A 15,000-nucleotide genomic window follows, 5' to 3' on the forward strand; every position below is an offset into this window, starting at 1 on the left:
TGTTTTGTTTTATTTTGTTTTTTTTTTTTTTACATTCATAAGAGTAATAACCCAAAGCAAAGTGGAAACAAGTCAATTTGATGCCCAGAAATTAAGGTCTTGTGAAAATATTCCTAATTGCACTGTATTTAACTGAGCTGTTTGAGAGGAGAAACCTGAATGGGAAGCAGAGAGGGTTGTGTGGTTCCAGAGCATTGTCAAGTGCTCACCTAATGAATATCTGACACAGCAATAAATGAGACCCAGTGAGCAAGGGGCCACTGGCATTATCATAGATAAGAAAAAACACACAAAGAAGAGAAAGAAAACTCCCCTCAAACTCTCCATGGTTATTCTGCGCCTGGTTTATAACTCAGTGTAACTTAGAGTAATGCAGTTTCCAGCAACTTTGCTGTGTTCTTCAATTAGTTAATGAAAGTAGAGTTTTGATGGATGGCAGCCAGTAGAATTCATTTGTAATGAGCAGTGGTTCAGGAGATCACTCAAACACTGACACCTTTCTTGTGGAAAGCTCCTTTCCAGAGTACTTAATTGTAACATATTGCTGCTATTATTTTAAAGTAATAACTCATTATAGAATAGGATTTCTATACAAGCCCTAATAATTCTGTGATGTCTACCATGATTTTTCAACATTAGCTAATGAAGTGCCCCATCATTTATCAGTAAATAGCATCTAATGTTGCACGGTAAATCTTTTGTCCGAATTATTCCTGCCAGCTTCCTAGATTGGGGACATTTCATATCATCTGAATTGCTGATTTGGGAACCTACTTCCTTGCTATTCATCCGAATCTTGCCTTGCAATGAAATCATTTGATAAGTTGATACAACAGGCCCATTTTTCATTCACTTTATCAGCTTCGGGCTTTAAATGACATCCATATCTACAAGAGGTATAGAACTTCACCAAAGAGCCAAGATATACTACAGGCCAACCCTACCAGCACCTGGTCTCGCTGAGAGCCTTCTGCAAAATCCCTGAAACTTCCATTGCAGGGGATTGCCCGTGAGCCCGTCAAAAATGAGCCGTGATTTTTCTTGATTCACATCTCACATTTCACTGTGCTTTGTGACAGGGATGCAGAGAAGTTGTCTCAAATATTTCCCTCCTCACATTCAGACAGAGGTGAAATCAGACCCATGAGGGATCCTATGCTCTTTTCAAGGGTACTGACTTCAAGTTTGCTTTGACTCATACCTGTGTACCACGTAAGAGTGTGTACCTCTTCCATAGATTTGCCCAAATTTTGCACTGCAGAAACCTATTGCTTCCAACATTTGATGGGTTCATGAAATTTTAGGAGTAAAATTCAAAATGCCATCTCCAGCATCTCCCAAAAACCTTAGAAATACTGTATTTCTAATTGCCAGAGTTTTCTTGACATGGTTAACCCAGTGCTAAAGGGACTCTGTTCCCACTTAGGAGCATTTAAGATACACTTCAAGGGATCTGGCCAGGACTACCACAGCCTCCTCCAGGTCCAAGGGTGCAGAGTGGTCTCTGGTTGCTCAGCTTTGCTCCCTCTTTTGCTGTAAGGATGAGTGGAAAGCTCCCTGAGTCCCGGGGTGGAGGTGGGGCTCCTGGACCAGCCTGATGCCCTGGGCAGTGCCATTGCCATGGAACTGCAGGGAGATGCAGGCTGGGGTGAACACGGACTCGAGGAGGAAAGCTCACTGTGCCCTCACACTTTCAGCTGCACAATCAGTTTAATACTTAGAGCCCTCTCTGGGCACCTGCCTATCCTAATCGCATCCACCCGGGTCAATTGGTACTTAGAGAAGCAGCACCCCCTGTCTGTCATGGTGAGAAATCGGTACCCTGGGAATCAATTCCACCCAAGAGTAATTGGTATTAGGATCAAATAAAGTGCTGAATGGGAAAAGGTGAATCACACATTAAATTCCTTGAGATAGTGCAGATACTCAGCCAAAATTCCAAAATTGTATTTCCAGCCACTTTGATATGATTCATGAATTAAAATGGGATGGGCACCAGGAACACAGGAAGCAGATTCCAGCTCTCACGGGAGGGACCAGGTTGGGAAGGTCGGTCACTATCCCCAGAAGACTAGGACCACAGTCAGTGGACGGACATCCTCAGGGTGGGCGGGGCAAGCAGAGCCAGCCGTGCAGAAGAGAGACATGGACACTGTATAGGAGAGACCACCTCTAAGAGCAGATTCAGTGTCTCCTTTCTTCTACAACCTTCCAGGCTGATCAGAACGGAGCCCTTGGAAGGTCGGCTGACACGCAGGCAAGTCCAGGCCCTCAGAGGCTCGGGCTGCACAGGTGCCTGACCCCCTCAAAGTCCTACTAGCTTGAAAAACTGTGAGCTCTGCTTACCTCTCATGTATTGCTTTGCACTGATTTTTAATATTCATAGACAGTGGCCCAAATCTCTTAGCAGAAGAAGGAAATGCATAGGACATATATAAGAAATGGAAAAACATAGTAAAAGAAATTATTTTCAGAATTCCCTTGTGACTCAGTGGGTTAAGGATCCAGCATTGTCACTGCTGTGGCTTTGGTCACAGCTATGGCATGTGTTTGAGCTCTGGCCCAGGAACTTCTGTTTGCCTATATATATATATATATATATATATATATATTTCTTTCCCCCCTTTTAAAGAATACTTTCACTTACATATTTTAGTTTTTATCACACATGTTCTCGTTAGCCATTCCAAAGCTTTTTGAGGGAAAAGGCTGAAAATTGGTAATTTTATTTTAACCAGTTTTCCCTCCCAGAATGCTCACTTCCCCACATTCCCCAAATATGTCTAACAGGTAAAGTTTAATTTCCTCTGTGATAATTACACTTAGACCAGTATGAGATAAAAACTAACAGCTTCCACCTTAACTGTCAATATTACATTAAAAATACATAACATGGAAATCCATTGCCATCATTTAATACATAGACTATAAAGACATTTTTGCTAATTTTCTTATACATTCAAGGCTAGGCATCCTTTTGTAAGTCTAAGGTTATTAGTAGGAAAAAGAAGGTATATTGACTCACCCCATAATAATATATTTAAAGCTCTAACAGCCCTCTTTTAAATCCAATTTTGATGAGTAGAAACCAACTTTGGGGGAAAAGAAAAGAAACCCAAGTTGCACGCAATGATACAATTTCTCAATCATTTAAAAGACCTCCCATATTTTCAAAAATGGAGTCATGTCAAAACCTTTGAGACATTGCTTCACAGATGAAATGCTTTTCAGCAAACACAACAGCAAAACTTTGCGTCATTTGACTCCATCCTGAGGCTGGTCTTCCTACCCATCCGCCTCCCAGCACAGCCTCGATGTCGCAGAAGATTAATATTTCAGAACTTGTCATGGGCAGTTCCACCGACTCTGCCACTGCCCACGTTTGACAAGCTATTTATCATGTTGCTAAGTGCCAGCATTAAATTATCCCCACTGTTATGACAGCAGCATTATTCATCAGGGTTACAGCCACAATAGCAGGCTGCTTACAGCTGCTTCTGTCTTCGTTTTCATCTTTTCAGAGAAGTATTGATCTCTGTACTTTGTGTGCAAGAGAAAAAAAGGAAGGAGGGGGAGAGGGAGGGAGGGAGGAGGAAGGAGGGAAAGAAGGAAAGAAGGAAGAAAGGAGGGAAGGAAGGAAGAAGGGAGGGAGGAAGGAAGGAAAGAAAGCAAACTATGGAAATTATGTGTCTCATCAAATATGATGACTCTGCTTGTTGATGTTCCTCCAAATTTGGAAACTTTTTTTACAGACTAAGCAGTCTTTGTTTCATCTTCCTTCTTCATGGGAACCATACAAAGGGTCGAGATGTGAATACACTGAAATGGATATTGATAAAAATGCTCGCTGTGGACTGCCTCCTCCACATCTGGAAGAGAGTTCTCTGCATTTATTTCGTCTCTTTGCTCCTCCCCTGACAGTCAAGTGCCAACTGGAGAACCGTTTGCTTGTCGTGCCTGTGTGACTGGATAGTCACGAACATTTATTTTACTCAGTAGAATTTTATTCAATTTTGTGAGCCTCCAGAGCAATTTGAATTTCAGGGTGAATATTTTACCCTGGAAACTGCACGAGTTGAAATTGCTGGGAGAAAAGAAAGTTGTCAGCATTTGTTCCGATTTTTGAAAAGATCACAGGGTGCAATGATCCTTCTTTAAAGCTAAATTGCCATGACTGGGCACTCTGCTTCTTTCCTTCCATCTAGTCTGTTAGCATGTAAGGGCTGTCACTCCCAGAAAGCCAAACCTCATACCCAACCTATGGGTTATGGAAAGATGACATGGTGCATAGAAGACACGGTTAGGACAAGGGATCTTTCCATTCAAGGCGACACTAGCCTTTCTACCAGCCAGCAGTGATGGACCTGGAACCACTTCGCCCAACAGCGGGGTGTGGACACCAGCTTTATCTCAGTTCAGCTCAGCTCAGCAGCAGAAGCAGGCGTGAGCTGGCTTAGGTTGCCTCCTCCATCTCCAGAGCCCTCAAAACTAAATTCTTAGCATACGAGTCTCTCAGGGTCTAAATACATTTATTGTTCATTGCACTAATTTTACAGTTTCACTCCAGAATCGCTTTTTTTTTTTTTTTGGTGAGTGAATATTTAGTGTGTTTTGAAAACATGAAAACTCTCTGGGCAGCTTGTCCACTGTTCTCATCACCAGAGCTCCTCTTAAGAGCTTTGAACAGGTAAATCTAGCCATTTCGTTGAGAGCAGAAAACATAGGATGGCCGTACCTCTGTTTTAGGACCCTAGAAACAAATGATACAATTGGAAATATTTCCCAACTTGGGCAACCTGTTTCAGGACAGCAGTGTTCACCTTTGTTCTTGAATAGACAGAAATAGAGTTCGGAGAATGGACTGGAGAAAGTAGGAAGCTACTGGTAGAATATAAGAACCATTCCGTACACTCAACATCACAAGGTCCCAACCCAGGACTGTCAGTCTCCAGGTACCACATCCTCCTCACCACACTGTTAAGAAGTCTTATGAAGTATCCAAACCTCCCCACTCTGTCCCGCTTCTCCCAGGGTCCCCAGCCCCACCTCCATCACTCCTACCTCCACCCCCAGGCCAGTCACCAGTTCCCCTTGCCTGAATCCCTGACATAGGTTGTGTGGTCCACTGGTTTCTACCTGTGCCCTGCAATACCCAGTCTTCCACACCAACAGGCCAAGAAGTCTCCAGAAAACGCCACGAGATCACATCACTCCACACAGAGATTCCAGAGACCGTGAGTCTTGCTGTATTAAAATCTGAATTTCTGCCCTTGAGGCAGAGGCCCCAAGCCCACATCCCTCCCAGGCCAGGGGCCAGCAGAGTAGGTCCAAGTCCAGGGTAGACATGCCCCCCACCCCTGATCTTGAGCTAGAAGGCAGTTGCGGGGGGGGGCATCCCATGCCCTGTTAAATCCCTGGACTCACACACCCACCAGCTCTGGGACCCAGTTGATTCAAGCACAGAATTTAGGAGGCCCTACAGTGATCAAATCTCACATTACAGTAATACTGGAACCCAGCCCTCCAAAGCTTTCAATAATCAAAATAAATAACATTTTAAAGCACTATTTTAAAACACTGAATCAGCAAATGTTGGCCTGGGGGTAGCTGTTTTTGTGTAGTTTCACTGGTTCCAGAGCAGGGTGAGGGCAGGGCAGTGAGGAGGGTCATTCATGAATATGCAGGTAGAAACTAGCTTTTCTTTAAATCTTTGATCATTTCCTTCATCATGGATTTTTTTCTGCAGTAATTGTTCTTTTATTTTCTGAAAATATTGCCTAAACTGTTGTTTTTGATGCTCCCTTAAATTTTGTGTGTGAAATAAGTGCCTCACCGGAGTCCTGGCCCTGACACACCCCTGCTCTCTCTCTCCCTCTCTCTCTCTTTCACACACACACACACACACACACACACACACGGGATGTGTAGAATGAAGGCAGGTGGGAGAAGCGTGGTTGCTGGTCCAGCCTGGGAAGGCCCGGTGGTTACTCTTCTGTACCTGTGTCTTCTTTAGTGGTATAGAATCTCTCCAATGGATTAAAGCCAAATCTATAGCTATTTCCCACCTGAATTTATTCTGAATTTATCAGTGGCTCTCATTGCATGTGCCAAGTCATCACTTCAGTCAAAACTTTTTTTTTCATTTTGTTTTTTTTTAGGGCTGCATTTGCGGCATATGGAAGTTCCTAGGCGAGGGTTCGAAATGGAGTTGCATCTACTGGCCTACAGCTGATCCAAGCTGCATCTGGGACCTACACCACAGCTCATAGCAACGCTGGATCCTTTAACCCACTGAACAATGCTAGGGATGGAACCCTCATCCTCACGAAGACTAGCTAGGTTCATTACCACTGAACCACAATAGGAACTCCCAACTGAGACTTTTTTTTTCAAAAAGATAGGTATGGGTATTTATATTACATTTCAGCAAGTAATCTAAGGATTGACTTCATCAGCTGTTTGCCTTGAATATACAGGGCCATGGGTAGTTTAATGGGTGAACAAAGAGTGAATTAATTATAATGAAGGAGGTTGGTATTCACTGACCAACTGAAGAAGCCCTTACCAAATGAATGACTGGATGATCAATCATTTGTCTCTAAGTAAAGGTTCTTAAATGACTTAGAATTTTGTCATTCTTGAGTTAATATTCCAATTGAATCCAATCACCTATTATGTAGGAGTTTTTTTCTTATACTATAATTTATCCTCTTTTTGAAAAATCTACTGGCATTGATTTTAAGTCTCAGAAGATAAAACGACTCAAATAAGTCATCTTCAGAAAAATTTTTATGTTTTCTACTCTTGATTATATGTTTAGGAAAAGAATGTTTCACTCATAATTTTTAAATATTACCTCATTACATATTTTTAAATTTTATTTTATTTTTATTAGGGTATAGTTGATTTACAGTGTTGTGTCAAATTCTGCTGTAATAAGGACCTACCATATAGCACGGGGTAATCTATTCAATACTGTATGATAACCTATAGGGGAAAAGAATCTGAAAAGGAAAGGGTATGTGTATATGCATAACGGATTTACTTTTCTGTACACCTGAAACTAACACAAGTTTCTATGTCAACTATACTCCAATAAAGTTTATTTAAAAAAAAATTTTAAATAATAATAATTTTAAAATGTTAAGCCTAATGCTTCTGGATATGAAGAACTCACTTGAATCAGATACACCCTCTTTATGAGGAAGATTATAAGAGATAGACTTAAAAACAAAAACAAAGAATCCAGCTCTATGAAAAATCAGAGAACAATCAAGGCAGCTAGGACATAAGGACCAAGATTCTGGGGAGAAGCTGCATTTGTTGAGCAATCTTCTTGCATCAGAACAAAGAGGAGGCTGAGAGCTTCAGCAGCCTTTCTGGGATAGGGAGAAGAAAACAGTTAGGTCAACCAAAAATGAAAGAATTCATGATCGAAAATCTTCATGGAACTGCTACCTCAGAGAAGTGAGATGGAGAGCCTTCTCATAACTTCCACAAGAGGACTGTGGCGAGGGGGCGGGGGCAATGGAGACAGCTGGGGGCCAAGCACCCAGGTGGACACAGCTGTTGAGGCCAAAAAGCTGAGTGGAGCTGCAGTTTTGTGGTGCAATGGCTATGAAATCTTGAGCTGGGGGCTCACCCAGGAGGAGGGATCCTGGTGTTATAGGCTTTCAGCACAGACCCCTGAAGTCTGCTCTCCAGCAGAAAAGACAAGTTAGCAGCTCGCCAGTCCTCACCAAGCCTGACACACCTCAGTTCCTGCCTCCTGGAAGAAAGTGAAATCCGCTGCAGGACTGTAGCGTCATAGAACTCTGCAACTTTTTATGGAATATTTCCAGCATTCAACACATATTCAGGGCAAAAATGAAAAGATGTAGAATTTTACCAGAAGAATTAAGCCAATCAAGTTTGAACATACCTACCCCCACCACACACACAAAAAAACCTCCCAAAATTCAACTGAAGAATTCCACATGTTTGGTTAAGAGAAGATTAGGGTAGTAAAGGAGAGCAAATTAAAACAATTTAATTAATATCATTAAAATCACACAAATTTCAATCCAAGTCTGTTGGACACACACAGAGAGCAAGGACAGACATCCAGGGAAAAACCAGGACTACCGAAGGGCATCATAAGAAGATTTAATCAGTGCATCACTGTGGCCAGAAAGGGTACACACTGGATATGGGAAGAAAAATTGTGAGTATACCGAGTGAATTTCCTAGTCTAATTTAAAATCGTTTTATCTATGTATAGTGATAGTACATTAAAGAAGCAAAATAAATTTGAAAGAATTGAATACTTTATGTGTTTTCTTGTCAAGTGTCTGCAAAAACACGTAATTCCTTCCTGTTTTTTAGTGTCGTGGCAAATCAAAATGATCCACAAGTGAGTGAAAAGGTCAGAATAATTTACACATTGAGGGGACAGCACTTGTTCTGTTTGCATATTTTCAACACAGCTTCTAATCCATTAGAACCATACCCCACAAATCAGAGACAATTTTAATCCCTTTACCATTGTTACTCAAACACTTTCTTATGAAAAAATTAAAAAATACAAACAAAGTGAAAGAAGACTTAAGTGCATAATCATTTATACACCCAACACCTGCACTGTACCGTTAACATTTTACTATATCGGCTTTATAACACTTCTATCCATATATCCATCTGATTTTTGAAGCATTTCAAAGAAAATTAAAGGTGTTGCTCCACCTTCTCATAAATATATCAGGATTTATAGCATTAATTAGAAATTATTACATGCTCACAGTTGTAATTTTCTTTTGTGATACTATTTATGGACAACAAATCCACAAATCTTGAATGCAAATTTGCTAAGTTTGGCACATGCTCAGACCTGTTATGCTCAGATCCTATCAAGATACAGAACATGTTATCACTCCCCATATCACCTCTTGGCTTCCTTGGTTGATACCTGCCCCCCACCCCTGGGAAGCAACTGCCCTCCTGGTTATTTCTACCACAGAACACCCTTTTTCTTGTTTTAGAATTCTGAACAAATTCAGTTTTACACTATATAGTTCCCTCTAAGTATGAGGGGTATTTTTGTTGGTTTTTTGTTGTTGTTGTTTTTGTCTTTTCGTCTTTTCTAAGGCCACACCCACAGCATATGGAGGTTCCCAGGCTAGGGGTCTATTCAGAGCTGTAGCTGCTGGCCTACGCCACAGCCACATTTGGAACCTACACCAGCTCAGGGCCAGGAATCGAACTCGCAACCTCATCGTTCCTAGTCAGATTCATTAACCACTGAGCCACAACAGGAGCTCCTAAGTAAGAGTTTTTCACTCAGACTCTTGTTTCTGAGATTTATCCTTTTTTTTTTTTGCATGGAACAGTAACCCGTCGGCTTTTGCTTCTGAGCTGAACTCTTTTTGTGGTCATATGTTTTCATCTCTCTTGCCTAACCATGCAGAGATGAAATTGTCACATTCATTGTCTTTTTTTAACCATGTTTATTTATTATTCAAATATTTGTGAAAAGATATTTAATCAATCGATTACCCATTCAATGACAGTAAATGTACATTTGTAATGTTTTATAAAAGATGAAGATGAAGTTTATAAGTTCATTTGAAACCAAGCCTTCCACTAGATGAGTCTGAGGTGTTACCAGAGCAGTAGAACCAGGGTTTGAATCCAGGCGATCTGATTCTGTATCCAGGCCACAGTCATCCATTTCTCTATTTTTTTAAATTTGAGTATTTTTAGGGAAAAATTCTAAAAACCTGAAGGAGATGTTTGCTATAATTTGCACCACACTATTGGATTTCAGAATCAATATCATGTGCTCTTCCAAGACTAAAGGAAACATACACGTTATTTATATACACACAACAGACACGCACACACTGCATATGCATGTATTTTGTGGATACAGTTTACCATATGTAAGATAAAACAAATATTAGTACAAAGTATTGGTTGATAACTTGCTGACATTATAAAAACTGCATTCCCACCATATGCTTTAAAAAAAAAAATCAGAGGAATATGTTGGTCTTTCTGACTCAATTTCCAAATTCTAAACTTTTACAAATAATTTTCTTGGGGCCTAGGGAAATTCCTCCTGGCTCGATGTTTATTAGCTTTTTGAAAAGCGCACTATTTTTCCAGGGTGGTTGTGACATTTCAAGGTGAAGGTCATCCTTTAAAAGGCCATCTCCAAGCTCAGTAGAGAGCTGTGCTTGATTGAGATTGCGTTTGAACCAAGCAATGCATACAAGTCCTGACTTATTTTGGTGTCATGAGAAATATTCTAGAAAGTAAGACTATGCGTTGAATGGAGCTTGACACTATGTCAAATTACCGGATTTGAAGGTCATCAGTCAGAAACGGAACATGTTTAGAATTTCTTCAGTCTGATTATGTAAAAAGTAATGTGGACAAGGAAATCAAAAGACCATAGAAAGTGACAAAGATGAAATTAAAGACACCCGAAGACCAAAGGGCTGTGTTTACAATTCATTCAAAGTTTTAAACGACACAAATTAAATGTAATGCAAGCTACTTTTTAATTATTAAAATGAACTTTTCCCCATAGAATTAAACTGTTAATAAAAAGAGAAAAAATAATCACCCTCTCACTTAACTGCCCAATGTTCTGTCCCTTGAAACGGGCCTGCTTTCTTTAGATTCTCTTGTGATTACTCTCAAAGCTATTGTGAGTTTACGAGTGCTTTTAGCTTCTAATGCAGCTTCAAATGTCAATCTTTATATTACTGAAGGACAATTAGGCAAACCATGTAATTGTGTTGTCACTTATTAATTTCGAGCTCCGATGTCATAAATTATATGTTTTAATTAATACTGTGTCAATGGCAATCTGTAACTTTGAATGCATACGGAGGTTAACAAGAATACATAATTAAGAGAAAACAGTGAATAAGGGCACGGCTGAACAGTTTATAAAATTAGGCAAGAAAGGGACTGCTTTGTCAGCATGTGTGCACCATGATTTAAAAAAAAAAGGAAAAAAAAGAATGGGGAATTAATAAACTAGAGCAGAGAAAGAGAAACTATAGAATAAGGTAATAAAAAATGAATTCATGAAAATGAATGAATGAATGAATGAGTGAACAATACAATGAAACATTCTAAATAAAAAATACCCCAGGGAGTTCCCGTTGTGGCACAGTGGTTAACGAATCTGACTAGGAACCATGAGGTTGCAGGTTCGGTCCCTGCCCTTGTTCAGTGGGTTAACGATCCAGCGTTGCCGTGAGCTGTAGTGTAGGTTGGAGACACGGCTTGGATCCCGAGTTGCTGTGGCTCTGGCGTAGGCCAGTGGCTACAGCTGCAATTTGACCCCTAGCCTGGGAACCTCCATATGCCGTGGCAGAGGCCCAAAAAATAGCAAAAAAGACAAAAAAAAAAAATACCCCAGAAATGGGGTGTGTTTATAGCTTTGGTGCGAGTGTGCAGCCCTCCTTAGTGACATGCTGTAGGCTCAGTCATGATGTGATGGGTTTGGGGTGAGTAAGTGGGTGAGGGTGGAGCCCTCAGGAACGGGGTTAGTGCCCTTCTAATGGAGACCCACAGAGCTTGTCCTCCCACCCTGTGGGGACAAGGGCCAGTGACAGGGATGGCAGAGGAGGGTCCTTACTAGATTGTGACCACTTGATGCCTTGATCTTGGCTGTCCAGCCTCTGGAATTATTTACAAGTCACCTGGTCTATGGGATTTTGCTATAGTAGCTTGAACAGATGAAGACATTTATCAACAGTTTTTTGTCCAGTTAATTGAATTGGTTAAAACCCTTCTTAAGTTTCAATTCTCAGTGCTGGAGGTCTTGCTAAAATGCATGGCCTCACTCGCCTGAGTAAACAAGGCCCTCAGCCTTGTTCCAAGATTAGACTTTTGTGCTGCTTCAGGGACAAGGTTCTAACTTCTCATCACCTGGGATCAGGCCACTGACCAAGAGGGAAAATTGCCTGCCTGCATTCTATTCTGTTTTGTGAGGTTTATCCGAAGACACCACAGACAAAATTTTGAAATATAAAGGATGGGCATTGCTGTTAGAATTTGCTACTTTCCCCCACAAAATTAGAATGAACTGAGGATTTGCAGGAAGTCAAACTGAGAGGAAGAGCCCAGTTGTAGGTACGTTCTCTTAACAGATGCTCGTGCTGGGTGTCAGCCCCTCCCTACTGAGGCAGCTGGTTCTGACATTTCCATCAATTGTGGAAACAACTCCAACCGAAAAATCATCTTCCAATTTTCTTCTCATCACAGGAAGTCTATTGTCATTGCAAACTGAGTTGTAAGGCTCATTAAATGACCCTGTGCACATGTTGTAGTTTTTCTTCCTGTTCATTTTGTCTGATTTCTGTGACTCAGAGGGCTAAAAATTAATTTAAGTTCACTGGTTTTCTAGTCAAGCTGGTGGAAGGATGAGCCATTTTCTAACTTAGTGACTTGGGAAAGTTGCTTTCTCTTTAGGGTTTCAGTGTTCTCTCCTTTCAAATGAGAATCTCAAAATGCCTCTAAGGAGAGTGGGGAGGGTTCAGGAGCTAAAGCAGAGGAAAAGTACATCATGAACAGTCAAGAGCCAGCACACATGAGATTGTGCTGTGAGTTATACAAGTTACCCTTTGACACCAGCTATGTGTGGAATCTAAAGTAGGTGAACTCGGAGTTCCCAGGTGGCTCAGCGATTAACAAATCTGACATCCATGAGGACACAGGTTCAATCCCTGGCCTTGCTCAGTGATTTAAGGATTCGGCGTTGCCGTGAGCTGGGGTGTAGGTTGCAGACAAGGCTCAGATCTGGAGGAGCTGTGGCTGTGGCTGTGGCTGGCATCTGTAGCTCCAATTCGACTCCTAGCCTGGGAACCTACCTATGCTGTGGGTGCAGCCCTAAAAAAAAAATAATAATAATAATAAAAATAATTAGAAAATAAATAAAATAGGTGAACTCATGGAAACAAAGAGTTGATTGGCTGTTGCCAGAGCCAGGGGTTAGGGGCATGAGAAGACACTGGTCAAAGGCTACAAACTTCCAGTCATAAGACAACTAGGTCCCAGGATCAATAGACGGCATGGTGAGAATAATTAGCAATACTGTGTTATGTACTTGAAAGTTTCTCTAAGAGTAAACTGTAGAGGTTCTCAATGCACACACACAATCACACACACTCAACAGTACCTGTATGAGGTGGTGGAGGTGTTCACTAACATTATTACGTGATCATTTCACAATATGCATCAAATCCTCACATGGTACGTCTTAAGCCTACACAATGATCATGTCGACTATGTCTCAGTAAAGCCAGAAAAACAGAAAGACAATTTAAAAACCAAGAATTGCGAGAGCTTACCTTTATTCTTTCACTCACGGGTCTCGATCCTGCTCTGTACAGAAGGGCAGGTACAATAAATCTTTTCCACAAACAAGTAAAAACAATTGTTAGGCATTTTGTGGAAAATGTTTTTTCCTGGAAGCACCCTGAGAGTATCTGATTGGTAGTGTGAATGATACGAGGCTTTAGTGCAGTCAAGTTGGGGGCATGGATCTATAATAACCAGGGCGAACAGCCCTGAGCCAGGTCCCTTCTGTATAGCCTCCTTCTAGTCCATCACGCTGGCAGAATCAAGGTGGCTTTGTACAGTCATTGGTACAGCAGTGTAATTGGTAAAGTCTGTCCGTAAGTCCTTTCTTATCGATAGCTATCATCTTCTGAATAATTTCTGAGCAGAGGGACTGTGTGATTAGTTGCATGCAGTGTCTCGTTTAATTTTCACAAGTTTATGAGGTTACGACTAACATTGTCCTGCTTACGTGGGTGAGGAGCCTGAGCTTTCGATTGATTACGTATGTTTTTCAATATCTCACAGCAAGTATTTACAGTGATAGAGATGCTAGGTCTGTCTGAATGGAAGCCCCTGCTCTCCATCACTGTGCAGAAAACTGCTAGTAGCCTATACCGTAATATTCTAACACCTAGGATCGTTTCCTTAAAAAAAAAAAAAAAGTAATCCAATAAAATGAAGAGTTTGGAGCAGAAAAGAATTTCTTTGGTTCTTTGAAATAATCTGAACATTCAAAGGTTGGGAAACAGTTGCATAAATTCTATGGACTCAATATTTAGAGATTATATACATTTGTGAAGATGATACAGCCACCGTTAAAGGGAAAATAATTTACATAACATTGAATAATGCTCTAGGGGGGAATATATGTGAAGTCCATATGGGCAAAAACTGAAAGATGAGAAGATGAATGTGTTTGTGTTTCTCTCTTATCAAAAGTCTAGATGGATTTTACTCCCTTCCTTCTCTCTTCCTTCTTTCCCTTAACAGTTTGCACCTCTTCTGTGTTTGAATACAGGTCCATCCTGCCAGGGAGCCCACAGGACAGTGAGAGGGAGAAATCTGATGAACAGTTACTGAGTGCTGAGGGAAGTGTTATAAAAACACAGAAGATGTGTGTGTGTCATAGATCATGAGGTCACAAGAGATCACAGGACAGAGGGCGCTGGCTGCATCCAAGGAGCACAGGGTCCCAGGAGAAGATGATTAAGTGAGAGCAAACAAACACCACGTCCAACCCAGAAAGGAACAGAGGGTATTGCGTTCATGAAAGGGTTAGTGCTTTAGTGGGTCCAGAATTGGAGCTGATCTGCCATCTACGTCAGTTTATTTGTCTTCCTATTACCGTCCATAGGCCACTCGCTCTCTCTCTCTCTCACACACACACACAATCTATAGACACTTCCACGCATCCACCATCAGTTTTTAGGATTCGTTTTATTAGGCAAGAAGTTTGGCCATTTGCCAACTTTTTAGTTATTCAGGAAACAAACTTTCTCACATATAACCTGTGGAAGAGATTCACATAGCTTTAGAATTGGAAAGATTCACAAATTCTTGATTAGGGAATCTGTAGGGATAGGTAGAAGGAGAGACAGCTGGGTAGATAGGTAGATGACAGTGATAGGCAGATTTCTACCTCTACCTGTAGATCTCTATAAT

The sequence above is a fragment of the Sus scrofa genome, chromosome 1, assembly GCF_054392235.1.
Source record: "Sus scrofa isolate SSC_HxYL_T2T_F1_AM1 chromosome 1, Sscrofa_HxYL_maternal_Yorkshire_Landrace_v2.0, whole genome shotgun sequence".
Classification (NCBI taxonomy): domain Eukaryota; kingdom Metazoa; phylum Chordata; class Mammalia; order Artiodactyla; family Suidae; genus Sus; species Sus scrofa.